We start from the raw sequence: 27,484 nt of genomic DNA, 5'->3' as shown, positions 1-27,484 counted from the left end.
GTCCGGGCTAACGCTGGACAAAGCTATGGACATAGCTAGATCGCACGAGATAGCCCAAGCACAGTTGAAAACCATAACCGGCGCCACGAGCAGCTCGTGTGAACAGACAGTGCACGAAGTTAATAGACACACACCAAAGAACGCCGGCCAGAGAGCGTGTTTCAGAACAGAGAGTTCTAAAACTGAGCGACGCAGACATAAAATGCTTCAAAAACTGTGGATATTGTGGAAACAAGGTGCATGGGGAAAAGGAGCACTGCCCTGCCAAAGGAAGGCAAGGTGCTAAATGTGGTAAACGGAACCACTTTGCTAAAGTTTGCAGGACTGTTTTTGGAAAAAACAGTACACACAGTGAGTGACAGCCAAATGCCAGATAGAGAGCCAAATGCAGAGGAACTGTTTATTGATTCTGTGTCACAGAAAAAACAGATTTCAGAGACTGAGTAAGCCTTTGCAGATATTGAGATAGGAAAACAGGGCACAGAGCTTAAGTTTAAGCTAGACACTGGAGTTCAGGTTAATATAATTCCTCTGAGTGAGTATCACAGCTTGAAGGATGAGTGTGAGCTATAGCCCACTTCATGCAGACTGACCAGCTATGGGGGTGAGCAGCTCATTGTAAAAGGCACATGCATGATGAAATGCAAGTACAAAGAAAGCGACATGATGTTGGACTTTTACTTTGTTGACACTCGAGCACCTCCAGTGCTAGGTCTAAAGGCATGTTTAGACATGGACCTTGTCGAGCTAGTGCTATCATTGACAGCACCAGTTGAGAAGCAGACAATCATGGAGGAGTTTGCTGATGTTTTCAAAGGAATTGGACTATTCCCAGGTGAATGCATTATTCACCTTGACCCAGCAGCAACCCCTGTGGTTTGCCCACCGAGAAGGATACCCCTTGCTCTATGTAGTCACCTGAAGGAGGAGCTGCAGAGCATGGAGAATACAGAAATCATCGTCCAGGAAACAGAACCGACAGAGTGGGTCAACGCGTTAGTAGTGGTTGAGAAACCACGTACAGGCAAGCTCAGAGTCTGTCTCGACCCCAGAGATTTGAACAAGGCTATCAAATGCCCTCACTACCCTCTACCAACGCTAAATGACATCACACCCAAGCTAGTGGGAGCACGTTACTTCAGTGTGATGGACGCACGATCAGGATACTGGACTATCAAGCTCACGGAAGAGTCATCTAAGCTAACAATGTTCAACACACCATTTGGACGCTACCGATTTCTGCGTTTACCATTTGGTCTTATCTCAGCTCAGGATGAATTCCAGCGGAAGATCGACGAAACCTATGAAGGCCTCGACGGAGTAGTCGCAATCGTAGATGACATCCTCATCTATGGCAGGAATAGAGAGGAACATGACAGGAACCTCCGTGCGATGCTACAAAGATCACGGGAGAAAGGTATCCGGCTCAACCCCGAGAAAAGCATAATCGGATCCACCGAAATCAGTTATTTCGGGCATCGCCTCTCAACTGATGGCATTAAGCCGGATCCAGAGAAAATCTCCGCCATCAAGAAGATGGAGCCGCCGAAGAACCGCGCAGAGCTAGAGACAGTACTAGACATGGTTAACTACTTAGCCAAGTTTGCCCCGAGCCTCTCCGAAATCAACGCACCCATGCGTCAGTTGCTCAAACAATCCAATGAGTTCCTGTGGGACAAACAACATGACACAGCATTTCAGAAAATGAAAGACCTAATCACCAGAGAACCAGGACCAGTTCTTGCCTACTTCGACCCCAACAAAGAGCTCAGACTACAAGTGGACGCGTCAAAGTACGGACTAGGCGCAGTATTACTGCAAGAAGGAAAGTCATTGTGGAATCCGACCACAAGCCCCTCGAGTCAATCATGAGGAAACCACTAGCCGCAGCCCCACCAAGGCTACAGAGAATGATCCTTCAGCTACAGAAGTACGACTTCACAATCATTCACCAATCAAGCAAAGACATTCCTATCGCAGACACACTCTCCAGAAAGTCTCTTAGCTACCAGGACAGCAGCCTCAGTGAAGGCATGGATGTGCAGGTGCACATGGTGTACAACAGCTTACCTGTGAGTGACTCAAAACTGAAGGAGATCCGAGCAGGAACAGAGAAAGATGCACAACTCACACTGCTGAGTAAAGTCATACATGAAGGATGGCCTGAGGAAAGGAGGAAATGTTCTCAGAGCATATGTGAATTCTGGAACCACAGAGACGAACTGTCACAAATCAACGGAATCGTTTTCAAAGGGGAGAAAATCATCATTCCTACCAGTCTCAGAGAAGAGATGTTGACAAAAATTCATGCTGGACATATGGGCATGGAAAAATGCAAACAAAGAGCACGTGACATTATGTTTTGGCCCGGAATGTGCAAACACATTGAGGACATTGTCGGAAAATGTTCCATTTGTCTAGAACGCTGCCCATCAAATGTCAAAGAGCCCATGATACCTCACCGTATCCCAGACAGGCCCTGGCAGGTCGCGGCAACGGATCTGTTCACATGGAACAACGAGGACTACATAGTGACTGTTGATTACTACAGCAGATTTTTTGAACTGGACAAGCTTCACAGCACCACATCTGCAGCTGTGATCCACAAGCTAAAGGCAGCCTTTGCCAGGCATGGCATGGTAGAGACTTTAGTCTCAGACAATGGCCCCCAATACAAATCAAAAGAGTTCGAGTTGTTTGTCAAGGCATGGGATTTCACACGTCACATCAAGCCCGCATTACCCTCAAAGTAATGGCCTTGCTGAAAAAACTGTCCAGATTGCAAAAACACTCATGGACAAAGCCAAAGCGGACAAAAGAGACCCCTACATCAGTCTCCTTGAGTACCGCAACACTCCGGTTGACAACTTCCAAGTCACCAGCACAGCTGTTGATGAGCCGCAGACTTCGTTCAATCCTTCCAAGCACCAACCAGCAGCTGCAGCCAGAGGTCGTCAGCTGCAAGCAAGTGCATGCAAAACATGTACAGAGACAGCAACACCAAAAGAGATACTATGACAGGTCAGCTAGACTACTGCCGCTACTGCACAATGGAGAATCCGTCAGAATCCAGGAGCATGACTACTGGAAGCCAGCAGTCGTCATCCAGCCAGCCGACACTGAGCGATCGTATCACGTCCGCACCCCAGAAGGACAGGTGTACCGCCGCAATCGCAGGCACCTCCTGAACACCAAGGAACAACACCGTCATTCTGACAAGAGGATCAGTTCAACAGAGTGTGATGAACAGAGCAATACACAAAACACATCATACTTACCTGAACCGGAATTGTTGACCGATTCAGGAGCATGCTCAGTTTCATACCACACAAGGTCGGGACGAGAGGTCAAGCCTAGAGTTATCCTTGACTTGTGAACTGTCAAAGGGTGTAGGCGGATCAATGCCCAAAAAAAAACTGTACATGGTTATTGAAACGTTGAGATGTTTTCAGTGCTAGTTAAATGCTGAGTTTACTTGTATGTTTATGCTACCGAGAACATTATGTAGAAGAAAGGTTTAAAAGTAATGCATAACATTTTTCTTTTAAAAGGGGATGTAACATTTGCATATGGAATTATCATTGGCCCGCAGGCATCTGTAAGGAATACCTATTATATTCACATGTGATCACATGCTGAGTTGTCATTGGCCTACAGGCATCTGTAAGGACTACTATTGTTTTGAAGACCCAGGCTAGGGGTCCTAATGCCACATTTTTCCCCATGGTGCTGCTATGAGTAAGATCAGGCCTAATGCTTAATAAAAGAGTTAAACTGTAATACTCCGTTGTCCTGCAAGTTATTATTTTTGTACAAAGTGTGCAAAACAAGACAATGCCCAGCAAGAGAGTCTATTACTCATTTTTTATTTACTGATCATAAATGCAATCCACCACATCTGGATCCCCAATTCACCACGTGACTAGTGGCTAATGTATAGGACAAAATTGGTATACAGAGCTTTGCCTGCCAGGATCATTACCATTAGCTGCCTATGCTCCAACATGGGGAGAAAAGAAAAGTGTGACTGACGAGTTAACTTGTCCTAAAACACTGTTAGCAAGCATGTTAGGTGGGGGTGTCTTGAGATGGCAGGTTCTGGTGATAACATGCCTGGCCACACAGACTGCCCTGATCATTGTTGCTAGTTGGTTGAAAGAAGTTAAACATCTGATGTAATGCTGACAAGAGGTGGGGGCCTGGAATTGAGTAGGCTGGCTTCTAGACCCAGCTAGTGAAAACAAGGTGCTCTGGAGCCTTTGGGCAAAGAACACCATTGGATATTTGGCACCTGCAACCCTCCAAGAGAACAACCAAAAAAAACCAGGGAAGGTGCAGACTGAAGAGAAATCTAACTTAGTAGACCAGAGCAGTAGGGATCAAAGTCGAGACCAACGTCAGTCATAAGTCAGCGTGAGTGTAACCTCCTAGTAGCAAACGCAACATCCATCATCCGACTGAATGCCACCAACACCACTGAACATCGGATCCGTGAACTCCACCGGTGGCTCAGTTGGTGAAATCACAGTATGGTGTGGTACTGAGCCATACAGACCAGGAAGGACCCAGGTTCAACCTTTGGTCTGCGCCATTAGTTGGGGTGGCAGCTGGGGGTGGGATGCTGCAATTCACCTCAGCGCCTCTGGGCTGGGGAGTAGGTGTGCAAAACACGTCAGCCAGGGCTCCTCCTCACTACTGAGTAGCCGTGCTGGAAAGTGCATGCATGACTGGTCTGTCCAGTGAGCACAGGTCTTTCAACAGAGCCCAACAGCTAGGTTCAGATGTAATGAATGGCTATTAGGTGGAAGATAGCAGAGGATTAGTACACTGGGGCAAGGGTTCAAGTCAAGCCCAGGTTAATGGGATTAAAAAGGTGGCACAGAAAAGTACCCAAAAAAGAAACAGGAAGTTAATTGTTCAATTCTAAAGTTCCTCCACCAACTAAAATAGATTCTAATTGACCCCAGGAGTATATTATTTTTTTAATTAAAAAAAGGCCTCTAATTGGCCTGTGGATCTCCACAAGAGCAATTAGCATATTTGTTTCATACAAGTTTCATATTCCTGGTCTCAGCCCAAGGTGGCAGCCACAGAGGTTTGTGGAATTGAAGCCAGTGCTGCGCAGGCATTTGTGGGAGCTGTAAAGAATTGGTTTGGTTTTTCCCCCCAACGTGGCCCTGGAAGAAGTTAAGGCTCATCTAGGCCTTAACGTCAGATAGACAGTTGTTTAGTGCAGCGATAGTACTGGGGTTCATGGGAGGTGGCAGAGAAGTTGAAGGAGTGTCAAATGTACACATGTGGTAGCTGACCCATTTCTGGTTAATGTCCCCGAGGCGCAGCATGTAAATGAAGAAGAAAAGGGAGCTTTGTGGTACACCACAGATGATTCTGTGGCTATAGGATGGGAACCCATCTGAGGCGATATAATGTGGATGATGGAACCATGAGCAGTGCCATAGAGGCATATTGTGGAGGAGAAGCTCAAGGGGGATAGAGTGATCGAGTGTTGAACACAGCAGAAAGGTAAAAGAAAAGGATAGCAGAGCATCACTAGTGCCATTGACCAGTGCTGCGGGTGGGGCAGAATGGAGGGATGCAAACAGAGAGGTGTAGGAGTACTTTCAAAGCAACAACACATTCCAGGACTTTCAGAAGAAAGGGAAGGAAGCAGATATAGAGGGTGGTGAGGATGAGAGTAAGTTTTTTTTAGGTAGAGGTAACGACAGAAGTTTTGAAGGATGTAGTGACTGAGCTACGAGATGGGGAAGGTTGGTGATATCAGCGATCATGGGACTGAGGAGAAGTTAGGTGATCAAGAACCAGGATAAAAGGGGAGAGGGTAGGATTCATGAATAAGTTAAATTATGAAGGCAGGGCACTTAATTCCACACCCGAGAGGCTAGAGAGGCAACCAGCTCCAAAACCGTTGCCAATGATATTCTTAGTCCAGCTGGTAGATAGATGCCTAGGAAGACATCCTCCAATATTTTCCTCCCTCTTTTCCTCTATTTCATAGTTCCCAGACCACATAAAATTGGCATATTTGGAGTAACAGCAGCTACAAACTCACATTAACATCAGTACCAATCAACACCGCAATGGCAGCCACCAACCTTTCAAAAATGTTAATCATTACATAAAACTTTTAGTAGAGTACATGTTTCATGCCAACAATTTCCCCATAATCCAAGTTGTGCCATCCGGAGAGTAATTGGACAGCGCCTAGGTTCTTTCCTACGAAGGGAGGGCAATAAAGTTGGCGAGTCATCCCAGGCTTCAGCGACTTGGGTTTGGACTGAACAAGATTGGATGGAAGTCCTGTCTCTCTGTCACATGTCACTAGTGGCTAACATATCGGACACCACTGTGCTAGGAGGGTTTTATTCTTTTGAGTCTTTAAACTTACTCAATACTCAACTTAGCTGCCTCCTCAGGACAAGAGCGGAGGTATGGTTTGGGACAAAGTCATTGTATGAAGCTAGACTCTTAAATGGATGGTGTTCTGGAAGGATATCCTTTCTCCACTCCAGTCCCCTTGCGGACTAGATGTACTCATTTGTTTTGGAGGTTGAATGAAATTCAAACAGGGAAGATCATAATGGAAGAGTTCTTTACAAAATCTACTTACTGCAATTTTTAAAATGTAAAAGCAAAAATTTACAAGGATTGGAATGCTGAAATTAGCTCAAGCAGTCTCAACACAGCATAAATCAGCATTAATTTGGCAATTTCACTCAGTCCATAAGAATGGCAGTGTTGAAAATGGAGAAACAGTACAGTATGAGGTGCTTATCTGAGGCCATGATTAAGGCATCTTCTTGGGCCAGAATGTAGCAGCTTCACTCTTGTATCTATTGGTCACACTGGAAGTGCTTGACTTGGACCTCAGTTGAAAGGGTTTCAATTTTGCATAGGTGTGCACAGGACCTGGAAATGACCATTGCCGTCCATTTGGCTGATCCCAGTATCTAAGAAATATATTCCACAACACTGGTCACACCACTCAAATATTTCTCCAGCTACTTAAGATAATTTCCCCAAGTTTGCTGATACAGTCAGCTCCTCTACCTCCTTAGGCTGTCTATTCCCCATTTTCATGCCAAAGAATGATGTGAACTCACAACAGAAAATGCTGGAAAAACTCAGCAGGCCAGGCAACATCCGTGGAGAGAAATTAGAGTAAATGGGCTGGATTTTGCTACGGGGGTGGGTTGGAGGTGGGAAACCCACATTCGGGCTTGTTGTCCTGCCTCCATGGAGATGTGGCCAACCCACTGGATTTTCCTCTGATTGACCTTGTTGAGCCCGCCCTGTGGGCTCAGCAGGCCAATTAAGGGCCACCCGGCAACAGGTGACGTCAGAGATTGACATTTCATCTGTCAAAAGCTTTTGGCACATGAAATATCAGTGTTTAACAGCTGTTTGAAGCTGTCAAGCACTGAAAAACTGCTACTTCAGCCTCAGTCCTTTCTCAGGATAACTTTAAAATCACTTTGCTGTAGAAACAAAGAAGCTGATTTTTTTTTAAAAATCGGAGCTTCTGTGGTTCTTGCAGCCGACTCCCGACACCGGAATGCAGGACTCCTGTAAAGGTAAATAAAAGTAAGTTAAACTTATTTAAACACTTGCAAAACACTTACCTTTGCACTCCTGCACCCTCACTCACCTGAACACTGGGCATCTCGACCCCTCCAAGACCTCAGACCCACATCCCGCCTCGAAAACTTTTCGTGGTTTGGAGCTGTCGGGAAGCCCACAAACCTGCAATAAAAATCGCGAATAGGCAAAAAACTACCTGTTAACTACCTGTTAACAGGCAGTTTAATTGCCTTTAATCCCTTCCCGCCTCTGGGAGTCGGGTTCCAGCACTTGTCGGGAACCCGACTCCTATGAAATTGACTTGGAGGCGGGATGGGGTCGGGACCCCCGGATCGCCGATTTTTATCGCCCGCACGCCTCCAACCCGACTCCAGGGGCTTAGGAAAATCCAGCCCAATGTTTCAGGTCAAAACCCTTTATCAAGACTAAAGAGGCACAGGGAATGAAATAGATTAAGAGGCCAGGCTGAGAGAGTACAAAAGAGAAGAGACATTAAGAGGTATTCAAAACGAGACGAGATGGTGATAGGACTAGTGGAGACAAAAGACAGCTCTAGATTAAGTGTGAAATGTGCTGGCAGAATGGGAGACAGCTGCCATGTGGGAGAGAGAAAAAAATAGGAAAGGGGGGGGAAACCAAAACAAAGGTGTGGATAAAAAAAATAAGTGAAAATGTAACAGGGGCCGAGGTTATGATCTGAAATTGTTGAACTCGATATTGAGTCCGGAAGGCTGTAAAGTGCCTAATCGGAAGATGAGGTGCTGTTCCTCGAGTTTACGTTGAGCTTCCGTGGAACAATGCAAGAGGCCAAGGACGGTGAGGTCCAAGTGGGAATGGGGCGGTGAATTAAAATGACAGGCCACCGGAAGCTCAGGGTCACCCTTACGGACTGAACGGAGGTGTTCTGGAAAGCGGTCACCCAATCTGCGTTTGGTCTCCCCAATGTAGAGGAGACCGCATCGTGAGCAGCGAATACAGTATACTAGATTGAAAGAAGTACAAGTAAATCGCTGTTTCACCTGGAAGGGGTGTTTGGGGCCCTGGACAGTGGGAAGGGGGGAGGTATAAGGGCAGGTGTTACATCTCCTGCGCTTGCACGGGAAGGTGCCAGGCGAAGGGGAAGGGGTGCGGGGGGTGATAGAGGAGTGGACCAAGGCGTCTCGGAGGGAGTGGTCCCTACGGAATGCTGAAAGGGGAGGGGAGGGGAAGATGCGTTTGGTGGTGGGATCACTTTGGAGGTGGCGGAAATGGCGGAAGATGATCCGTTGAATGTGGAGGCTGGTGGGGTGAAAGGTGAGGACCAGGGGAACCCTATCGTGGTTCCGGGAGGGCGGGGCCGGGGTGAGGGCAGAAGTACGGGAGATAGAACGGACACGGTCGAGGGCCGTGTCAACCACGGTAGAGGGAAATCCTCGGTTGAGGAAAAAGGAAGACATGTCGGAAGCATTGGTGTGGAAGGTGGCATCGTCGGAGCAGATGTGGCAGAGACAGAGAAACTGGGAGAATGGGATAGAGTCCTTACAGGAGGCGGGGTGGGAGGAAGTGTAGGCCAGGTAGCTGTGGGAGTCAGTGGGCTTGTAGTGAATATTGGTCAATAACCTATCCCCAGAAATGGAGACGGAGAAGTCGGGGAAGGGAAGAGTCAGAGATGGACCATGTGAAGGTGAGGGAAGGGTGGAAATTGGAGGCAAAGTGAATGAAATTGTCTAGTTCAGGGCGAGAGCAGGAAACGGCACCGATACAGTCATCAATGTGTCGGAAAAAGAGGTGAGGGAGGGGACCCGAGTAGGACTGGAACAAAGAGTGTTCCACATATCCCATGAAAAGGCAGGCATAGCTAGGACCCATGCGGGTACCCATAGTAACACCTTTGATTTGGAGGAAATGAGTGGAGTCAAAGGAGAAGTTGTTCAATGTGAGAACAAGTTCAGCCAGGCGGAGGAGGGTAGTGGTGGATGGGGACTGGTCAGGCCTCTGTTCAAGGAAGAAGCGGAGCGCCCTCAGGCCATCCTGGTGGGGGATGGAGGTGTAGAGGGATTGTATGTCCATGGTGAAAAGGAAGAGAATTTTGTCTCCACTAGTCCTATCACCATCTTGTCTCGTTTTGAATACCTCTTAATGTCTCTTCTCTTTTGTTCTCTCCAAGCCTGGCCTCTTAATCTATTTCATTCCCTGTGCCTCTTTAGTCTTGATAAAGGGTTTTGACCCGAAACGTTGACTCTAATTTCTCTCCACGGATGTTGCCTGGCCTGCTGAGTTTTTCCAGCATTTTCTGTTGTTATTTCGGATATCCAGCATCTGCTGTTGTTATTTCGGATATCCAGCATCTGCAGTATTTTGCTATCGTAATGATGTGAATTCACCATGTTTATTTTTTAGATGTTATTTGTGAAAGTTTTTCCACAAAAGATGGAAGCAACACAAAGCCAAAAAAAATTCTATATACAAAAATATCAAAGTCAAAACATTATGGAATTGCAGTCATTTTAACAGCAATACCACAAATCCTGGGATAAAAGTTATCAGCCCCTCAGCACCAGGTGTTGTACAGTCAACGAGGAACACTGGATTCAGAGCAGTCAATAAATCTCAACCAGAGTATCCAACAAGATATACTGAGCTACGGAAACTGAAGCTGTCCCTCCTACAGGTGCCTACGTGGACTAGCTCACAGACTCTCACTCCTCCAAAAAAAAAATTTTAAATTGTAGATTTTGGAAGGAACTATTCCATTAAGATCTTCCCTGTTTGAATTTCATTCAGCCTCCAAACAAATTAATGCATCGAATCCACAAGGAGGAAGGGAAATCTACCCAGAACACTGTCCATTTAAGAGCCCAGCTTCATACAATGGCCTTGTCCCAAATCATACCCCCACTCTTTTCCCAAGGAGGCAGCTAAGTTGATTGTTAAGCAAATTTAAAAAGACAAAAAATAAATAAAAACCTCCTAGCCACACCATACAAGAGCCAGGAATGAAGCTCCATATACAGTGACTGAATTACATTCACACAGAATCACAGAAACCCCACAGTGCAGATAGAGGCCATTTCGGCCCATCGAGCCTGCACCGACACATATCCCACCCGATCCCTGTAACCCCTACACCAACACATATCCCACCCTATCCCCGTAACCCCACGTATTTAATCCCCCTAACACTAAGGGTCAATTTATCATAGCCAATCAACCTAACCTGCACTGAATGTGCAAACTCCACACAGACAGTCACCCGAGGCCGGATTCATAGAATGGGAAACATCATAACAAATGTTTGGGAATCTAACTCATGCAGTCTTTCTTTCCTTGGCATCACTTAATCACCACTTTGTTTTTACCGTGACTCTTTTCAGCCTTAGTTGTGTATGTATTAGAAACCTTGGGCCTTCAGCTTGAATAATTAAAAATAATTCCTCCTCAGTGCTTCCTCCATACAAAAAGCACAATCAGTCCCACGACAATGACTTATGACTCAGGAAGGTGACCAAGTCCTCCACCCCACAGACATTCAGCTGCCTCAGCATGGTGCCAATACCCCTGTAAACTCTCAGAAGTAATCTGGATTTTTGGATGAGACATTAAACAGAGGCCGAGGTCCTCTCAAATGGATGTAAAAGACCCCATGGCACGATTTCAAAAAAGGAGCAGGGGAGTTCTCCCTGGTTGTCCTGGCCAATATTTATTCCTCAACCAACATCATTAAAACAGATTATCTGGTCAATATCTCATTGCTGTTTGTGGGAGCTTGCTGTGCGCAAATTCCAACAATACAGTATGAGGCTGCCGCGTTTCCTACATTACCACAATGACTACACTTCAAGAAGTACTTCATTGTAAACTTAATCATTGCCTGTGATTTTCCATCCGTTGAGCTTAAATGGAATGAAGATCACACCATTTCCCACGTTACCTGTTGTATGCGAAGCCTCACTGGTGGTGTGGGGCCTCGGAAAGTTCTCCTCCAAGTTTCTTTCAGTCTTACTAAATGTACTTTCCATATCATCAACAGACTAGACCATCTGGTTGGGCTTCTTCGTCCAAATCAAGTTCAAGACTCTAGTTGGGAATGAACCAGCGGCAATACCCTACCATTCTGAGGAACGTCCACCAATTCTTCGCTGTTGGGTGCACCCATTACAAGATGGTGTCCACCTTCTGCTTCCTCCACTCATATGATGTCATGGGTACAATACCTCAACCATGCCAAATTTACACTTCTCAGCCTTAACGGTCAATCTTGCTTTATTAGAGGGCCAGCGACATGGGTGAGGTGTTTTTGCCACGTTTGATTAAAGATACCGATATCATCCAAATGCCCCAGGGCGAAATCCCTGGTCATTGTCAAAAGAAAATCCACCCAGTCACCTGATACTTCTGGTGCCTGGCATTGCAGTTATATCCATTTTTCTGCCACATTCGAGATTCTCTTGCACATACTCAGCAACCTGGTCAGATCACCCCTTGATTAGAGTGCATACTCCAGTACTTGAGTGGGCCTTCCACAACTGTGCCACTCCGATTAGAAGTAATGGACCATGCACTCAGTGTCCATACAGCAACTCAACTGGTAAGAACTCATCAATTCTTGCGGTACCTCCCTACGTGCAAACATTAGCGTTGGAAAAATGTGATCTCAAGTCCTTGGGATTCTGCTCAGTATATATACATAGTGTGCCAGTCAGTATGCCATTAAATTTCCTCTAGCAGTCGTTCATCTGAGGTTGGTATAAGGTGAATCGAAACAGTTTTATGCCAAGTGTCCTCGTGGTACTGGACTAGCAAATCACAGGTCAAGAGTTCCTAAACAATAGCAAGTTTTGAAATGCAATTAAAAAAAAAAATCTGGTAATTGATGGGATGTCACAAAAAATAATGGCCACGAAAGCTGCAAGACTGTTCGACAAACCCAACTGGGTCACTAATGTCCTTCAGGGTGTGGACCTGCCACCCCTACCCAGTCTGGCTTGGTGGGATTGAAGGGTAACTACGGATGGCCAATAATTACTGTCTTGTCGGTGTCGATGGCATCCCGAGAACAAATAACAAAAGTACGTTTTACGTGGCAGGTTTGCCATGAGTGATTAGCTAACTAGGACATAAAGCTAGCATCCTGATCAGACAGAATCTCTGCTGGGAACTTAACTCAAGTGAAAATTCCTAACCATCCTCGTGGTCATCCTCCATGGCCTTGCCCCTCCCTATCTCTGTAACCTCCTTCAGCCCTACAACCCAATGGAAAATGAGAAATGTCGATCAGCAGCCACCATTTAGTTCACAAGTGCTGCAGGTGTGAGCGCGTTGCCTTCATGAGACAGGCTTCAGACTCGGAGACGAGAGTGCTATCACTGAGCCATGGCTAACCCTTAATAAAAGAGAAGCTGAACCAACTAAATCCCTCCAAATTATTTTTTGAAAACCTTTCCCACCATCATCCTGCTTTTTCACCGAGCTGACCAGTTGCAACTGAAAAGGTTAATATAGTAAAGACATAAAAATGTAAAACTTACAAAGAAAATTACTACTACTACATTCCCATCCGTCAGCTCAGCAGCAATGATGGGACTGATTTCAGTTTCAGACGTCTAGAAGTCGGAAAGTGTTTGACCGTTAATCCTTGGTTACTCTCACTCGGTGGAGCATGCCAAATGAGGCAAGGTCCTGGGGTGTGACACTAGGAGCCACTGGTGTGAACTGGATGAATAGTCAGGACCAACTACTAGTAAAACCACACATTTGGGTGCGGTCATCTACCATGTAGAGGTGCTACCTTTAGGGCTCACCCCATACACCCCAAGAAAATGATTACATTTAGCGGTCTAGGCCCCAAGCTCTGGAATTCACCCACTAAATCTCTGTCTCTCTCCTCCTTTAAGATGCACGTTAAAACCTACATCTTTGACCAAACTTTTGGTCACATGTCCTAATGCCTCCTTTTGCTGTCCGATTACACTCCTGTGAAGTGCATTGGGATGTTTTACTATGTTAAAGGCACTATATAAATACAAGTTGTTGTTAATGCTTTGGCCACAACGTCCGTATCCACTAATGTGAGAGCTACGGTGTCTGGATACCTAGACTATGTATAATATATACCATTTCTCCGACTGATTCCTGGCAGGATTGGGGGCCTATGATATCTACATCTCTTAAAAGGTCCCTTAATAACAGGTATGGCTTTCAATGTTGCAATCTGCTGGTTTACCTATATACGGATACTGGTCATACGTCCTACAAAATCCAGCCACATTGTTAGAGATACTGGCCTAATAAAAAATGAACTTTTTTTGTGCGTTTTACCCAATTACCATCAGTAAACCTTGCAGTACCACTTTATTTTGGAACATTTCTGACTCCTATTCCTCAACTGCTTTTGGTTTATATCATCGAATCAAAAGTCCACCCTCTTCTGGCTCGGTCAGTGAATCACTGATGCTCCATGCAGCCACACCTTGCACACACTCTAGTGTAGAATGAGTTTGCTATACCTCAGCAAGGTATGTGCAGCTCAACCAGCCTTGGCTAGCTTTACTGTCCATACCTCCTACGTGGCCCACCTCACCCTGCAACTTGGCCACTTTCCCTGGTGCTGTGTGGGCAGGATTTACCACTGCAGCCAGCACTGCCCCTACTTCAATCTGGCTCAATCCCCATAGCCTTTGCCAAACTCCAAGCAGCCACAGGAGTTTCCCTTTGTTTAATCATAGTGGCCACAACATGCCAATCATTCAAACTGTTCCCCAACAAAATCTCAAACATTACAAGTGTAGGCACTTGCACTTCCTTTCAGTCGTGTCCACAAGTAATACATTAGCCATACTTGAGCCATACATCAACTGGCTATGAAAAATCATGAAAGAAGGCTCCTCACCAGATGTAGTTAGAATAGCATCAAGAGTGCATCTTATACCATACAAGTCTGAGGGTTGGCCAGAGACTGGGAGCAGAAAGAATGCAAGGTCCCTTACATCTGGAGTCGCTACACACCCAGCAATTTGATGCCCTATAACTGAAACTGTTCTTCCCAATTTAGTCCCGATCCCCATGCCTGGACTAGCAGTCGAGCGCCTCATTACAGCTGGAGTCACCCTTCAGGTCCCATTCTGCAGCGCAATCTCCAACTTTAAGGACACATCCCCAGTCATGTAATTTTTTTCCCCCTCAACTGAGCAATGGGAGATTGACCACACAATCGGTTATCAAGACCCCAAAGCTCGTAAGGTATCAAGTGATTAGCTTGTCCACCTAACTGCCTCATTGTTTTGCACATCTAGTCAAGCAATCATATCCTTAAATCATCTGGAACGGCTTCCAGAAAATGGTCCTTTAACATCAGTTGAGTTACTTCCTCATAAATCAGTTACGCTCACCACATTGAGCCACAATTTCCAAATATCCTCTGACTAACTTCCTATACTTATATAGAACTTTCTGCAACTTTGAGTTTCTGCCTGTATGCTTCAGGCACTCGAGCAACAAGCAGCAAGAACTGCACGTTTTACAGTATCAGAGTCTGCACTGTCCATTGGACCCACGTGAAAACGAAGTGCGTGCTTTACCATGAAGTGATGGTACCAGATCCGGACCTCAAGCTGTTCTTTCCCACTTATGGCAATTTGCTAACACTTCCAAACCCTTAAGAATTCACTTAGGTCATCTGCTGCTTTAAGATTTAGTACAAGAGTTGACTTAGTAAAATCATAAGCTGAAACAACTGTACCCTCATTTACTGGCTTCATCTTTAGTCAGTTAAGTGCATGTCAATGGCCCTTCTCCTCCATCTTGATGTTTATGTAGAGCCAACAGGATATCGCTGCTTCTCTTTTTCCTCAATCTGTACTGGCATTCCAACTCCTTGAGGCTTACAAGATTCTCTCTCAATTTTTGGAGCCTCCAGTTTAAGTAATAACTGCTAGTGTATGTTCCTTGTCCTATTCATCTGCAGCCAGTCTAAATCTAGCTCTCTATTCATATCTTTGAGCCCTTGAGAACATTTTTAAATTGTGCTGCTTGATTATGCTTACTTCAAATTTAACCTGTTGACTTGCATGAATATTAAATGCCAGCTTCACTGGCACCAGTCAAACCTTGAGCTCTCACCAGGTACTTTTCTCATACCTAACACAAAGGTCAGCCCCATAGGCAAGCACGTGCACTCCCTATGAGCAGGGGAGTTCTCCCCAGTGTCCTGACCAGTATTTATCCCTCAACCAACATCACTAAAAACATATTATCTGGTCATTATCTCATTGCTGCTTCTGGCAGCTTGCTGTGCACAATTTTGGCTGTCACGTTTTCTGGATTACAACAGTGACTACACTTCAAAAGTACTTCGGCTGTAAAGCAATTTGGTATGTTCGGAGGTCACGAAAGATGCTACATAAATGCAAGTCTGTCTTTATGAGCTAAAGCATGACCTAGTGTACCAAGAAGTCTGGGACAGCGTGCCCTGAATGAACAATTGGTTTCTGGATTAATATGTGGGATTTCCACGAGGCATCCACATCATTAATCATCATCAGAAAGATCAGTCACACCAGACAGTTTCAAGCCAGGCTAAACTATCAAACAGCTTTTCTAATGGATAAGGTTATTTATAGCAGCAACAGTTACAGCCAGTTGTCGAAGACAGCTTAAATAACACAGTAGCTTTGAACCAGTTGTTAACAAGGGTTAAACAGTTAAACCAGTCCATTAAATCCCCATCAATGGCTCTCTTTACTGTCCTTTCAAATTATAAATAGTAGAACACTTCTCAGTAAGTTTGAAGCAACCTGATCCCTTCTGGTAACAGTCTTACTTGGAATTATGTGGGGGTGGGTGTTTGCATCTTGTCTGTGTGTCTTGATCAAAACCAAGAACGGTGTAGAATATCAAAACTGTGCAACTCTTATACTCCTGAAACTCTCAGTCTTTGAGAAGCCAATCTGCAAAACAACTACATGCCTTATATAACACTTTTAATGTAAAAGAATGTCTCGAGACACTTCAGAGATGAGGAGCATACACTGAACCTTTGTGAGATGGTTAGAAGAGGTGAGCAAAACTTAAATCAATGCGGTGGTCAAACAGTGGAACTCTTTATCTCACTAGTTCTTTGTTTTTCCCTACGATCTTCAGGCTTTTAGACCCAAGCTTGGTGACACCTAATTACTGTTTGTGTCATGCTTTGGTTCATAGGGAGTGCGTATGCTTGCCTATGGGGCTGACTTCTGCATTTTGTCAGTGAAGGTGGCATTTAATATCCCTTCAGACCAACAGGTTAAAATCATAATTCTATAATCATTGCTGGTAATAATCCAATCCCTCCATCCCTCAATCATTCTGGTTTCCCTTTCAATAGCTGTAATATCCTTTCTGTACTGTGGCGAACAGAACTGTACACAGTATTCCAAGTGCGGTTGCACCAATGATTTATAGAGTGGCAGGATTACCTCACTATTTTGGCTCAATATTGACATTTTAATGCATCCCAACATCCGATTTGATTTACTCACTGCCACCGAGCATTGTGGTGACAGCTTCAATTCATTGTCAATCAGAACCCTCAGATCCCTTTCATTTCCCATCCTTTCCAGTTAAGTAACAACCCCTTCCTGGAATTTTTCTTCTCGTGTGAAGCACTTTGCATTTCTCTACATTGAATTTCATCCGCCACCTGTCTACCCAATTCCCAAGTATACTGAAATCCTCCTGTAGCTTATCCTGTTCAGTTTTGGAGTTTTCACCTTCATTAGCTTCGTATCATCTTCAAATTTAGCTACTGTGCTCGTGACTCCCAAGTCCGATTCATTTATGAAAATATTAAGCAAAACAGGTCCCAAAACAGACCCCTGTGGGATCCCACCATTCTCTCAGACCGATGACAATCCCTGTACCACCAGCCCTCGAGTTCTAACAACCAATTACGTATTCACGGATTCCCGCTTTCTTTATTTTCAGTGCCAGCCTTTCCAGAGGATTACTATTTTATAAAAAGTGAAAGAAAATTCCTGCTAAACTTCAGATCAACTACAAGCAAACAATGTTTTTTTTGCTTGTTTGATGACAAAGAACTCCTGCCTACAAGAGAAGAAAAAGAACTGAATTCTGGCCCAGAACAAGACCCTAACATACAGCCGGTTGGCTGAAACCACATAACTGATGGTACACGGTCTGTGGATTTTCCTTGTTGCAGTTGGAGGTACAATTTGTAAGTGGAAGATGAACCATAATTATTGTACAGTCCAAAAGAAGATACTTGCACAACAATTTAATATTTTTTACATTTTAATGTATTTATCTGAACTTTTATTTTTAAAAAGGGAATTTGTTTGCGTTCATTAGAGGAAAACCAGTGCTGGACAATGCAACGTTAACTCCCAGGTAAATCACAGTATTACATTTTGCACACTGGCCAGCATCTTTACCCCCTCACCCACCCCCCAACCAGACCTCTCCTGCAAGATGGTCATTCATGCGCACAAGGAACTAGGTTCAGATAGACCATAATTGTTTCACAGCCAGCAGAGAGGAGAACTTTATTCCATCAGGTCAAACCGAGGCCGCAGACTGTGGTTAACACTGTGCCAGAGTCACCCAATCACTAGCTAATATAGAAAAGTGTAGGTCGAATGTCTACTATAGCATGCACTTGCTGTGACAACGTTCCCAGAAAGTAGACAATAGAAGATTTTCAAATCACCATTGTTTTAACACACGGCTTTAAAATAACTCATCAGAAATCTAGACAAGTGTTCCTTTAACATGCAATTTATAACTTGGATGTAGGCATTTCATAACCTGAAAGGTCCTACACATTTTAAGAGTCATAAAAGTTCTTATGAACTCTTTAATGCCCTGCTACTATCCCCCACGCTCCAGTAATTTTATGTCCAGATAAAACCTATATATCTTTATGAGCTATCGGTGCTATTTTCTGCTCTCGCCCTGAACTAGATAAGTTCATTCACTTTACTTCCAATTTCCACCCTTCCCTCACCTTCACATGGTCCATCTCCGACTCGACTCTTCCCTTCCTTGACTTCTCCGTCTCCATTTCTGGCGATCGGCTTTCGACAAGCCCACTGACTCCCACAGCTACCTGGGCTACACTTCCTCCCACCCCGCTTCCTGTAAGGACTCTATTCCATTCGGTGTCATAGTGGTTAGCACTGTTGCCTCACAGCGCCAGGGACCCGGATTCGAATCCGGCCTCGGGTGACTGTCTGTGTGGAGTTTGCACATTCTCCCCGTGTTTGCGTGGGTTTCCTCCGGGTGCTCCGGTTTCCTCCCACAGTCCAAAGATGTGCGGGTTAGGTTGATTGGCTATGATAAAAAAAAATTGACCCTTAGTGTTAGGGGGATTAAATACGTGGGGTTACGGGGATAGGGTGGGATATGTGTTGGTGTAGGGGTTACGGGGATCGGGTGGGATATGTGTCGGTGCAGGCTCGATGGGCCGAAATGGCCTCTATCTGCACTGTGGGGTTTCTGTGATTTCTGTGATTCTCCCAGTTTCTCCGTCTCTGCCGCGTCTGTTCCGACGATGCCACCTTCCATACCAGTGCTTCCGACATGTCTTCCTTTTTCCTCAACCGAGGATTCCCCTCTACTGTGGTTGACATGGCCCTTGACCGTGTCCGTTCCATTTCCCGCACTTCTGCTCTCACCCCTTCCCCTCCCTCCCAGAACCATGATAGGGTTTCCCTTGTCCTCACCTTTCACCCCACCAGCCTCCACATTCAACGGATCATCCTCCGCCATTTTCGCCACCTCCAACGTGATCCCACCACCAAACGCATCTTCCCCTCACCTCCCCTTTCAGCATTCCGAAGGGACCACTCCCTCCGCGACACCCTGGTCCACTCCTCAATCACCCCCAACAGCCCTTCTCCTTCGCCTGGCACCTTCCCGTGCAAGCGCAGAAGATGCAACACATGCCCTTTTACCTTCTCCCTTCCCACTGTCCAGGGCCCCAAACACCCCTTCCAGGTGAAACAGCGATTTACTTGTACTTCTTGCAATTTAGTATACTGTATTCGCTGCTCACGATGCGGTCTCCTCTACATTGGGGAGACCAAATGCAGATTCGGCGACCGCTTTGCGGAACACCTCCGTTCAGTCCATAAGGGTGACCCTGAGCTTCTGGTCGCCTGTCACTTTAATTCACCGCTTCACTCCCACTGTGATCTCTCTGACCTCGGTCTATTACATTGTTCCAATGTAGCTCAACGTAAGCTCGAGGAACAGCACCTCGTCTTTCGATTAGGCACTTTACAGCCGTCTGGACTCAACATTGAGTTCAACAATTTCAAACTATAACCCCTGCCCCCATTTTTCATGCTGTATGATTTTGCCATTCCCATTTGCAACATTTTATCTTTCCTACCTCCTACAAAAGTACAGTATATTCCTTCAATTCCTTCCTCCCCTCCCACCGTTCCCCCCCCCCCCCCCACCGTCTCTGCACCTGCTTAATATCTGTTATAATATCTCCAGCTTTTTCCAGTTCTGATGAAGGGTCCCAGACCTGAACCGTTAACTCTGTTTCCCTCTCCACGGATGCTGCCTGGCCTGCTGGGTTTTTCCAGCGTTTTCTGTTGTTTTTATCTTTATGAGCTGATCCCTTAGACCATCATTCTGAAATTCAACTTGAAGCAGTTTGGATATCCCAACGTGCAGCTGGCTACTCAAAATATCAGTTTGGCTCAGTTGATGCCACGATCATTCAAGTCAGAAGGTTATAGGTTCAAGTACCACTCCAGGACCTGAGCACATAAACGAGGTTAACGCTTCAGTGCAGTGCTGAGGGAGTACTGAATTGTCAGAGGTGCTGTCTTTTGGATGAGATGTTCAACTGCAGCCCCATCTGTCTATGCTGGACCTCTACAAGATCCTGTGGCTCTAATTAAGAGGAGCAGAGAGTTCTCCTGGTGTCCTGGCCAACATTCATCCTTCAACCAAAACCCAAAACAGATTAGCTGGTTATTTATCTCATTTGCTGTTTGTGGGACCTTGCTGTGTGCAAATCAGCTGCTGTATTTGGCCTACATAAGAACAGTGACTGCACTTCAAAAGAAGAATTCACAGGCTGTGCAACACGTTGGGAGATCTCAAGGATGTAAAGGCGCTATATACACAAGTGCTTTCTTTCTCTTTCATAGAAATGGATTATGGGGCTAGAAAGTGCTCAGGATAAACATTCAAGTGATTTTTTTTAAATTAAAAAGTTTTATTTGTGGCTTAAAGTGGTATTTTTAAAATTTCCCCATCACCTGAAGGAGGTGAACGAGGAAAGGGGTACAGTTCCACAAGTGCAGTCTGCCCTCCAGCACCTAAACTTATGATCAGGAGCACAAATCATGTCTAATGTTCAATTCCCCAGCTCAGGGACACCAAGCCCAATTATAGCACCCTCATCATTGCCCTGGCTCAGAACAGCTACTTCAGCAGAGACCAGGGAATTAAACCTGGAATCTTTCAAGTCTATATGACTCAATTACACTCGGAAATACCTTTACCCAGTAAACCATTAAGGGACCTATACAGCAAACAAAATTGAAGGTTTTAGTTCAGCTCTACTCTAAATGAAAAAAAGCACACAGCCATAAACTCTTCTCTTCTTAGGCAGTCCCTCGGAACCGAGGATGACTTGCTTCCACATTAAAAATGAGTTCTCAGGTGACTGACGAGTCCAATGCAAGCCATGAGGGTCCTGACGTTCCAGGTCCCAAACTTCATTTTAAAGGGTGGAAGATGCCTGTGCGTGAATTCTTTTAATGTGGGGTGGCCGTTGCACACCAGCTACCACACGGGCTTGACAGAGCAAGGTCTTGGTCCAATGGCAAGGGGATCCAAGACGATTGGAGACCAGGCTCTGCTACATCGGCCTAGCACACACACACAAACATACTCCTACTGTCCTCCTCCCTCCTTCCCACAGGTCCTCTCTGCCTGGGTTTTGTAGGATGCATTGTGGTCCTCCCGACCTCGCTGTTGGCCCGTGCCGCACCTTTTCTGGGCCCCGACCCCGCTGCTGATCCACACTGCGCCACTCCTGGGCCTTGACCTCGCTGCTGGGCTCGTCCTCGCTCCTGGGACCCAGCTTCGGACATGAATGATGTTGTCTCTCGCAGGATCAAATTAGCACTGATATTCTCACGATCCCTGGCCCCGAGCTCCACTAGTCACTAGTCCAGTGGAGAAGCGTAGTCTTGATGGAAGACAGGCACTCCAGCGCAGTCTCTGGCAACATTAAGCATTTACTACCTCTTCAAATGTTTTACATGTTGGAGATGGTTTTGTGGTTTAGAAAAATAGGGTCCTTACTGTGCTTTATTAAAACTGCATTAACATTTAACAAACTTGGATTTTGGCATATTATGGAAACATTAAACATAAAAACAAAAACTGCTGGAAATGCCAAGCAAGTCAGTCATCTTCTGAAAGAGAACGATGACTCCTAGCTGAAACTTGAGCCCATCTTTAATCAGTCAGACTGATCTGTGCATATAATGGCCCGGAATTTGCAGTCGGAGGCGTACCTCCGGAGTACGCCTCCGACCCAATAGAGAAATCCGCAATTACCTTCACGCTCACGGGCTGCGGCGACTTCGGGTCCTGGGCCTGCAGGCATACGCCTGCGTAAAGGCCCACGGATCTCAGGTGGTTCAGAAGCATCCCTGGGGTCACGTGGGACAGGTCCTCCAAATCAGAAAGAAGGATTCTTATGAACGGAATCCCCATAAGCATATGAGGAATCCCCATATAATTAACTAATTTATGCAACTGCTGAGATACCGCGGCAAACGTGGGAGTCGAGACCAGAGTTGGTGGAACACAACTGCTTTAATTCACTGATATACCTATCAATTCATCCAATGAAAAGCGACGACTTAAGAAAGTAACTATAGGTTTTTATTGGCTAAATAACAGAGCCCACCCTCGTGGGTGATCGGATACAACAAGGAGGAATGCCAGCCAGTCGACTACCTTTATACCTGGGCAGGTAGGTGGAGTCATGGGCGGAGTCAGCAGTGGTCAGCCCAGGTATAGCAGCGTGACAAGAGGCGACCTCGTATAGTGATACAACAGTGTGAACAGTGATAACCATAGAGTAACGATATAACAGTGATAACTATAGTGTAACAATAGTGAACGATAAAAGTGGTTTACCACATTCACCCCTTGTTTAGATTTGAGTCCGGCGGGGTGAAGTGTACTACCAGTTCTGGTATGTCAGTCTGTCCGGAGGCCTCGTAAGCCTTTCTGATCGTCGCAGCGGCGGTGTTGCATTATCCGGTGTTAATGCTGGTGTCTGCGTGGTCGGCGAAGGCTCGTGGGGTTCCGGCATGCCGTCTACCTGGTCTGGAATTGGGGGGGTGGTGGGGGGGGGGTGAAGGTGGTGTCTCCGGAGTGCCCGAGGGTGCGAGGTCTCGTAAGGAGACTGTGTCCTCCCGCCCGTCTGGGTATGCCACATAGGCGTACTGGGGGTTGGCGTGCAGGAGGTCCACCCTCTCGACCAGGGGGTCCGTTTTATGGGCCCTCACGTGCTTTCGCAGCAAGACGGGCCCCGGGGAGGTCAGCCAGGTTGGTAGCGTGGTTCCCGTAGTCGACTTCCTGGGGAAAGCAAACATTCGTTCATGGGGGGTGGCGTTGATGGCAGTGCAAAGTAGTGACCGGGTGGAATGCAGCGCTGCCGGGAGGACTTCCTGCCAGCGGGAGGTTGGGAGGCCCTTAGACTTTAAGGCTAAGAGGACGGCCTTCCATACCGTCGCGTTCTCTCTTTCTACCTGGCCGTTCCCTCGGGGGTTGTAGCTGGTGGTCCTGCTTGCAGCAATACCTCTCGCTAGTAGGAACTGATGGAGTTCCTCGCTCATGAAGGAGGAGCCCCGGTCACTATGTATATAGTTTGGGAACCCGAACAAGGCGAAGAGGTCGTTCAGGCATTTAATGACCGTGGTACTGGTCATGTCTGGGCAGGGGAAGGCAAAGGGGAAACGGGAGTACTCATCAACAATGTTGAGGAAGTACACATTACGGTCAGAGGACGGGAGGGGCCCCTTAAAGTCGATGCTCAGGCGCTCGAAGGGGCGGGTGGCCTTGATCAGGCTTGCTCTGTCCGGCCTAAAGAAGTGCGGTTTGCACTCGGCACAGGTCTGGCAGTTCCTGGTCATGGTCCTGGCCTCCTCGATGGAGTAGGGCAGGTTGCGGGCCTTAATGAAGTGGTAAAGTCTGGTGACTCCGGGGTGGCAGAGGTCGTTGTGGAGGGTCTGAAGTCTATCACTTTGCGCGCTGGCGCATGTAATTCGTGACAGAGCATCGGGGGGTTCGTTCAGCTTACCTGGCCGGTACAAGATATCATAATCGTAGGTGGAGAGCTCGATTCTCCACCTCAAGATCTTGTCATTCTTGATTTTGCCCCTCAGCTTGTTATTAAACATAAAAGTGACCGAACGTTGGTCGGTAAGGAGGGTAAATGGTTTGCCTGCCAGGTAGTGCCTCCAGCGTCGTACCGCCTCCACAATCGCCTGGGCCTCCTTCTCGACCGACGAGTGTCGGATCTCAGGGCCCTGAAGGGTCCTTGAGAAGAAGGCCACCGGTCTCCCCTCCTGGTTAAGGGTGGCGGCTAGGGCGAAGTCGGATGCATCGCTCTCGACTTGGAAGGGGATGGACTCATCCACTGCGTGCATAGTGGCCTTGGCAATGTCTCCCTTAATGAGGGAGAAGGCTGTGCACGCTTCCTCCGTAAGGGGGAAGGATGTGGACTTCATGAGGGGTCTGGCTTTGTCCGCATAATTGGGCACCCATTGGGCATAGTAGGCGAAGAGCCCCAGGGTTCTCTTCAGTGCCTTTGGACAGTGGGGGAGGGGTAGCTCCATGAGGGGGCGCATTCTTTCGGGGTCGGGGCCAATGACTCCGTTCTCTACTACACAGCCGAGGATGGCAAGGCGCGAGGTGTTAAACACATATTTATCCTTATTGTAGGTGAGGTTCAGCCGTTGGGCCGTACGGAGGAATCTCTCCAGATTAACATCGTGGTCCTGCCGGTCGCGGCCGCAGATGGTGACGTTATCTAGATAGGGGAACGTGGCGTGCTGCCCGTTCTGGTCAACCATCCGGTCCATCTCCCTTTGGAAGACCGAAACCCCGTTGGTGACGCCGAAGGGAACCCTAAGGAAGTGGTAGAGGCGGCCGTTCGCCTCGAAGGCTGTATACTGCCGGTCCTCAGGGCGGATAGGGAGTTGGTGATAGGCCGACTTAAGGTCGATGGTGGAGAATACCCGGTACTGCGCAATCTGATTGACCATATCAGATATGCGGGGAAGGGGGTATGCGTCCAGCTGGGTGTACCTGTTTATGGTCTGGCTGTAGTCGATGACCAGGCGGTTTTTATTGCCGGTCTTAACGACCACGACCTGGGCACGCCAGGGGCTAGTGCTCCCCTCGATGATGCCCTCCTTCAGGAGACGCTGCACCTCAGAGCTAATGAAAGCTCTGTCCCCGGCGCTGTACCGCCTGCTCTTGGTAGCGACGGGTTTGCAGTTGGGGGTGAGGTTAGCGAACAGGGAAGGTGGCGGGACCTTGAGGGTGGATAGGCCGCAGGTGTTACGCGGTGGGCTGTTTAAAATCTGCTGGTTGTCGACTGTGAGTGGGGGGAGGGGTCCACCGTATGCTAGCGTGACGCTTTGGAGGTGGGATTGGAAGTCTAGGCCTAGTAGGACGGCAGCGCATAGCTGGGGCAGGACAAGGAGTTTAAAATTTTTATACTCCGTACCCTTAACCGACAGGGTCACAGCACAGGAGCAGCTGATGTCTGTGGCGTGTGACCTCGATGCCATCGAGATCCGGTTGCGCGTTGGCAGGACAGGGAGGGAGTAGTGGCTCACCGTGTCTGGGTGGATGAAGCTCTCCGTGCTTCCGCTGTCGAACAGGCAGGTCGTGGCGTGGCCGTTTACTTTGATGTCCATCATCGACTTGGACAGGTGATGCGGGCGGGCCTGGTCCAGTGTGACGGAGGCTAGTGTATAGCTGAGCGAGTTGTTGTAGTCTGCGGTTGAGGCGGTAGTCGGGTCTAGAGGCACGGTGGCGGTCGGGCGTGGTGGGTAAAATGGCGTCTCCCACGAGGTTGGACAAAATGGCGGAGAAGATGGCTGCCCCCATAACTCACATGAGACACTGCTGGTGTCGGTTGCCTGTATCAAAGATGGCCGCCCCATGACTCACATGTGGGGATGCTGGCCTCTGTTGCCTTGAAGGAAGATGGCCGCCCCCACAGCTCGCATGAGGCACTGCTGGCCTCTGATGATCCACCTCTGCAGGCCTTAGCGAAGTGGCCTTTCTTCATGCAGTTTGAGCAGGTAGAGTTCCTGGCTGGGCAGCGCGACCTCGGGTGTTTTGCCTGGCCGCAGAAGAAGCAGCCGGCGGCCCGATCGCGGGGGTCCGATGTCGGAGCTGGTACCGGGGGTGGCGGTCTCGATCGGGTCCGGGACGCCAACGCTGAGCCAATAAAAACCTATAGTTACTTTCTTAACTCGTCGCTTTTCATTGGATGAATTGATAGGTATATCAATTTTATTGGCTAAATAACAGAGCCCACCCTCGTGGGTGATCGGATACAACAAGGAGGAATGCCAGCCAGTCGACTACCTTTATACCTGGGCAGGTAGGTGGAGTCATGGGCGGAGTCAGCAGTGGTCAGCCCAGGTATAGCAGCGTGACAAGAGGCGACCTCGTATAGTGATACAACAGTGTGAACAGTGATAACCATAGAGTAACGATATAACAGTGATAACTATAGTATAACGATAGTGAACGATAAAAGTGGTTTACCACATTCACATCATGGCAAAGAGAGAGCTTGAAAAGCCCGCGCAGCCACTTAAATACTCCCCAGACAGGAAGTGCTCCCGGCAGCCTGTCCCTGCGGGAAACAAGTTGCCGGAGGAAAGGGCCCCCGGCTGGGGGCGGCTGCTGCCGGCAGTGCGCCTGCGTAAACTGTCCGTGCCGCCGTGAGCGGATTATGTCCAATGGTGGCGTGTCGCCTCAGAGCTCCCCCTAGAATCCGCTTAGGAGGAGTGGATGAGTCGTGACGGTGGTCTAATGGTTCTGCCGGAGCGAAGTTTTTTTTGAGTCAGTGCAGATGATTTGTCATGGCGAACCTCGACAGATCGCAAGTTCCGGGTTTTCGCGCATGCACAACACACGTGGAAACCCGGAACTTGCGGAGCCATTCTGATGGCTGTGCGTACCGCAGTCATCGAGAGCGCAAAATCCGGGCCCTTGTGTTTTGTGTCTTAATTTCATTCATGCCTTGATCACCTCCAGACTCAATTACTTCAATGCTCTTCTGGCCAGCCTTCCATCCTGTTGCCTTAATAAACCAGCTCATCCAAAACTCTACTACCCATAACCTATCCCACACCAATTCCCACTTGCCCATTACCACTGTTCTCACTGAACTACATTGACTCCCAGTCCCCCAAAACCTCAAATTCTCATCCTTGTGATTAAATCCCCCAGAGCCTCACCCCTCCCCATCTCTATAACCTCTTCCAGCCCCCCCACTCTCCACTCCTTGGACTCCGGCTTCTTATGCATCCCTCCCTGCCCAAATGACGCCCTCCCGCTAACGTTGCCCGTGCCTTCAGCTGCCTAGATCCCCCACTCTGGAATTTCCATCCGGGACCTCTACACCCCCATCTCCTCAAAACCCTTTGACTAATAAGTATTTGATCAGCCCTCCTGATCTCTCTCTTTTTGGTTTGGCGTCTGTTTTCCTTCTGACCATGCGGTGCCCCCTTGGGACATTTTTCTACATTAAAAGGCGCTATACAAACACAAGTTTTTGTAATTTGCTAATTTCCATAATTTGTGGCTTTTCTTTGTTCTGGGAACATTACGTCAT

The 27,484-nt window shown here is 47.3% G+C and overlaps 1 protein-coding gene across 1 annotated transcript in view; it reads right to left on the bottom strand.

Annotated features, from left to right (window-relative positions):
* The window catches only part of gnas (GNAS complex locus), a 447,325-nt gene that overhangs the window by 290,111 nt on the left and 129,730 nt on the right, over window positions 1-27,484 (bottom strand). The gene's annotated exons all lie outside the window — the stretch shown is intronic.

The sequence above is a fragment of the Somniosus microcephalus genome, chromosome 13 (genome assembly GCF_052327205.1).
Source record: "Somniosus microcephalus isolate GS21.2 chromosome 13, FLI_Smic_1.0, whole genome shotgun sequence".
NCBI classification, from domain to species: domain Eukaryota; kingdom Metazoa; phylum Chordata; class Chondrichthyes; order Squaliformes; family Somniosidae; genus Somniosus; species Somniosus microcephalus.
The sequence above is the reverse complement of the archived record's forward strand: the minus strand, read 5'-3'. Positions and strand labels throughout refer to the sequence as shown.